Raw genomic sequence first — 5,764 nt, 5'->3', positions numbered from 1 at the left:
TTATGAGATGTGATGGCATGTTGATCTTATTTGGTCTTGATCTTTATAAGCCCAACCATGGTTATGTGATCGTATGCTCTATGAAATGTTTGTATTTGTTCTTCAGCCTTCATGTGTGAAGTTGAGATGTATATATATCTGAGATGCTTGAGCTAATCATTTTTGAGTCATCGATCAGTTATTCTTGGATTATTTTCTAGTCGCCATGATGGGACTGAAATATGGATTTATTTTTTGATGATGTCATGTTGTGACATGTTTGACTCAACCATTTTGGAGTCTTCGATCAGTATGATTTTGAGATATTCTTGGTTGCTTGTTGAGAACCATTTATCTTGAGATATATTTTGGTTATTGAGAACCAATTGATACTTATGATTATCAGTGATGCCTTCAGTTGCCACTAGAGAACTGTTGTGGTCATGATTTTCTATAGATGCTTTTTCAGATGCTCATGGAGATTTGATGATTCTTATCTTTGAGATTTGATGATTCTTATTATGGATATTTGATGCTTTTATCATGGTTATTTGATGATTCTTTTTATGGATTATCTTTTGTGATTTTGAGATTTATGATTTCATGAGCGTAGGGTAGGTAATCTACTTGTAGTGTCGGGAAGTGGATTGCAATGGGGGCCAGGGCCCTAAGTGGCTACCAGGGTAACTCATTGTAAGTTTGGTTAATAAGTGATAACATTTACACACTAAATGGGGATTAAATGAATCTAAAAAGATAATTGTTTTGATGTTCTCGTCCATGCCTTGAGTGCTTGTACAAGCTAGGATGGGAGTAGTGAGAACGCATGGTTGTGATCGTGCATTCTATAGTATGCCTTGTCAGTATGAGAGGATACTAGTGGCCGCATGAGATCAGTATGGACCTGTGTAATTTAGCTAACTGCCAGGGTAACTTGTACGTGATAATTGCGATGACACTTTCCCTCTTGTAGAGTAGGTTTCCTACATGTCATTGTGTGCCTCTAGGAATTAGATGTCAGTTTTGTGTGATGGAACCTTTGAGTTAGTATACTTTTAGGATTTCTGGACTATTAGAGATTTATACTTTGTGGCATTGATATCCTGTTTGGAACTTGAGATTATCTCCTTAGCATGGTTGAGTGGACCACTTAGGTTCCACGCGGTCGAGTGGTAGTGTATTTTCACTCTTATCATTTGAGATCCATCTGAGACACTGTGGCTAATGCTTTCTTGGTTGGTATTTATCTTCATTATGATCTTGGAGCATTATGATAGATGATATACCTTATGATGGATGTATTTATTGGTATGTTTCTCATATTGATGATTTCCATATGTTAGATGATGTTATCCTATGCTTTACTTTACATGTTAGTAGGATGTTTTAGGAGTGACATTCCTACTATGTTATACTGATGATCTCTTTGATGCTTTGGAATGTTATGCACAGAGGGATGGCTAGGATCCACGATGGTCTAATGATGCTATTTACGGTTGGGAGGAACCGTGTACTTAGTTATTTATGTTTGTGATATATGGTTATCTTTTGTGATGGATGTTTATATCTTTTGTGATGACGTATCATGTATGATATGTGGTTTCATTTATGTTATTGCATCATGGATTAATATTAGATGATGATGATGTACTTTATTTACTTGGATGTTTATTCTTTCAATCTTTTCATACCCTGTGATATGTATAGTGGATGATTGAGCTAAACTAAAATATAATTACAAAAGGACACTTGTATATTGTTTAAGTACATTGGATGTATCACTGTTATTTCATAAGGATGGGATGTTAGATGAATAGTTAATTTAGATGTGATACAACGTTAAGGGATCTTTAAAGAATGTAGCCTGTTATGTATATATGTTATGTTTATTTTCATTTGAATTGTTGCTATTGCTTCCGCAAATGTTATGAATGGTTTTATCTTTCATGTTTAAAAAAAAAAAAATTTTGGCAAACTTAGTAAAATTCTTTGGATCCCTTGGCAGGGCATTACATTGTTCTTCACATCTATCTATTGTTTATGTCAATATTATCTTGCCCAGCTGAATATGAAAGTTAAAATTCTATCTACAAAGAGCTTGTGGCAGCTGAGATATGAAGGAGTTTTAATGTTTGGTTGTTTTGTTTCTTGTTTTCTATTTCTTGTTTCTATTTCTTTATGGTTTAGGAGGGTTTACAATTTAAACATGCCTCAACACCATAATTTTATGTTGGAAATGGTATGCCTTAACTAACAGTGTTGTGATCTCTCATGATTTTGTAGTCAAATGGTTGATTAGTGAAATAGTGCTTAGTTTGTTCCTTATGTGGATTGAAACCAATTTTATTTCTAACCTACAAAATAATTTTGTATTGTTGGTGTATTTTACAAAATCAAGTTTTTTCAGGTGTCCATACCTATGTGTGGTATTTATACTTATGCTTATTGATGATATGCAGGCTTTTCTATGATATGTTGATGTGCATTCCTTAGGTCTGTAAGGTAAAGCATGTTGTTTCATATGGAATCTACTAATCATGGCCATCTTATTAGTATGAGGGGCCTGGGCTAACACATAACTCAATCCCCACCCAAGTAGACATTGATAGAAGAAAAGGCAAATTGCATGGAGTTTTAAACATGTCATCATTGGTTTTAGATTTTATCTAACAAGTTATTTCTGTGTGTGAAATTGTAGTGTCGGTAAAAGTTTGAATCTCTTTATAGAATTCATTTATTCAACCATAGTCAAATTTTTAGCTCACTTTTAGTTTTGAGTTATTGTCAATGCATTTATGTCTTGACATCTGATCAATTGGACTACATTATGCAAATCCCAAATCCAACGGTAAAGCTAGCTAGTATCTTTCAGTGTTTTTGTGATTATGTGGGAAATGTTGCTTTGAAATTGAGTAGGATCATTGGTTTAACATTCTACCTAACAAGTTGATCATGGCCATTTTAATTAGTATAGGTTATCACATAACTGAAACTCAATTCCATACCCATGTTGAGATCAACAAAAATTGAGTTTCAAACCTAGCCTCAGCCTCAATGGCTTTACATTTTTCTAATCATGGCCATCTTATTCATGGGGCCTGGGCTAACACATAACCCTCAATCTATAGTGACATCCCTATAGCTCGGATCCCAATTTTATTGCTTAAAAAAATGCTTCTAGAAATATGCCTAAGGGGTGCTCCACAGCATGACATTGACATCCTTGTAGCTTAGATCCCAACCCTGGGGTTATATTTGCTCTCTTGTATCCATAAAAAATGTTTCTTCTATTTTCTTTTATCAGAAATAGTGAGATTCCCATTTACAACCAAGGGACATGCTAAGTTTAATGCATGATTCCCATTTATCATATGGTAAGAGAAGTAAGATTTTGAATGGCATGATTTTTTTTAGTGGACTATCACTTAATGATTCACTAGCTATTTTCACTTGTGTGAATAGAGCAAATTTTTTGTGGCTTTAAAAGTTATATTCAAGAACCAGCTCTAGCAGTCATAGGTAGAGCACCGGTTGCATGGGGAGATTGAAATTTAGAGTCATTTCTACCATCCAAATATACTTTGATTGTTTGGATACTTTTATGATCAGGTGCATATCATACAATGTTCTAATCTTTTGGGTGACATTTACTTTTCATCAAAGCTTTACCTAGTATTTCTTTAATTGATTCTTTGATTCATCAATTTATTCAGAGTAGGGTCTATCTTATTCTTGAATATGTTGTAAAAGGTGAGCTCTACAAAGAGCTCCAACATTGTAAATGCTTTAGTGAAAGGTGATCAGCTACTATAAGTTCAATTGGAAATGATTTATAATCTACTTTTCTTTTTTTAGTTTGGAAAATAGTGACTCTTTTTTTGTATAGTACATTGCATCTCTTGAAAAAGCTTTGATATATTGCCATGAAAAGAATGTCATACAATGGGATATCAAGCCAAAGAACTTGTTAATTGGCATACAGGTAAGTGCCAAGGACAAATACATTTGTAATGATACTCAGTTTAAACTTGCGAGGATGTCTTTCTGATCATTACATTATTAACAAATTCACTTGTTAGGGTGAGCTAAAAATTGTTGATTTTCATGGTCTATGCACACTTTTGATAGAAGGCAAACAATGTTTGGAACCTTGGATTACTTACCTCCTGAAATGGGTATATTAGTGTGTAATATTTACTTTTCTCTTCATTCTTGCCTTCTAGATTATTTACATATTTGCAAATGTCTATTCTAGTGGAAAAAGGGAGCATGATTTTGGGGTAGACGTATGGAGTTTGGGGATCTTGTGTTATGAGTTTCTTTATGGGGTTCCTCCTTTTGAAGTAAAGGAGCATTTAGACACTTACAAAAGGTCTGAGAAGCCATACTATGTTTTAGTTCTTAGTATATATATATTTTTTGTTTCAGGCCTTACACTTGAAGGGTTCTTATATTTTCTTATTTCAAGCATGGATTTGACCATGGCTAACTTTTTTATGAAGGATCGTGAAAGTGGATTTGAAATTTCCTTTAAAGCCACTTGTTTCTACTATAACCAAAGATCTAATATCTAAAGTTAGTATATGTTTCCTTCATATTATGAAGATAATTTTGTTAGATATGTCTGTCTCACTACTTAAATAAATTTTTAGTTATCATGGTAACACTTTATCATGGTTACGTAGCTACTGCAAAAAGATTCCTCAAAGAGGCTACCTTTACACAAGCTTTTACAACATCCATGTATTGTTCAAAATGTTGATCCTGATGGTACCTATAGACCATTCAATTGAACTATGTATTTTTTGTAGCCTTTCTCTAGGAGGAGGATTCAATTGAACTATTCATTTAGGATTCCACATTTTGCATGCATGTCTACCAAGACAGTTGCAACTTAAACAAATATATTCTCTCAATATATCTATTTTGTGCATATCTATTAACCATGGCTTTTGATGACCACATTATGTTCAAGCATCATGTCAAACAGTTCACATGACTTATCTATGCTTCCATTTTGCAAGCATGTCTCCCAAGGAAAATGCTACTACTTCATCTACACCATCTGAAAAAATCCTTTATGCTTTGATGGATGCCTATAGCTTATCCCAAAGCTCTCATTCAGTAGTTATGAGATGATCAATCAAGAGGAAATAGTTGAGAGCTTAGAGTGACACAATTTTCAGATGATCATATGAAATGAAATGGCCATGTGAGTAGAAAGAAACTAGAAAGACATTGTGTACAGATGAAGGCATGAAATGGATGGTTTTGGAGCACTTAGCATTTAGTACATATCACCACTTGAGATCAAATGGGTGTGTGGGATTATACACATAGTGAATAATAAAGGAGGGAATTAAACCCTCCCTAAGGCTCATGCTTGTTGAGGTCCACTTCAACAATGGCCCTTCCTATGGAATTGTTGTCTAAAACCTTTCTAATGAGATAATGTCTTATGAGATCTTCATTAGTGGGATGGAACATGAATCTAGGAGGTAGTTGTGCATCACCCATATCATGACTGTAACTAAAGTTAAGAGCCTCTATTATTGAATACTCTATTGAAGCATCAATAATAGAGGCTCTTAACTTTAGTTATAGTCATGATATGGGTGATGCACAATTGCTTCCTCAATTCATGTTCCATCCCACTGATGAAAAGCTCATAACACATTATCCCATTAGAAAGGTTTTAGATAGAAATTTCATAGGAAGGGCCATTGTTGAAGTGGACCTCAACAAGTGTGAGCCTCAAAAAAAAATTTGACCAATGCTTGGCAAT

At 34.1% G+C, this 5,764-nt stretch overlaps 1 pseudogene; it reads left to right on the top strand.

Annotated features, from left to right (window-relative positions):
* The first annotated feature begins 3,332 nt into the window (after positions 1–3,332).
* LOC149553093 (serine/threonine-protein kinase Aurora-1-like) lies at positions 3,333–4,772 on the top strand (annotated as a pseudogene).
* Positions 4,773–5,764: the final 992 nt, after the last annotated feature.

This window comes from Cupressus sempervirens, chromosome 6 (genome assembly GCF_028749045.1).
Source record: "Cupressus sempervirens isolate cs-2001-9-10 chromosome 6, ASM2874904v1, whole genome shotgun sequence".
NCBI classification, from domain to species: Eukaryota; Viridiplantae; Streptophyta; class Pinopsida; order Cupressales; family Cupressaceae; genus Cupressus; species Cupressus sempervirens.
Note: the sequence above shows the minus strand (reverse complement) of the source record. Positions and strands in the feature narration are given on the sequence as shown.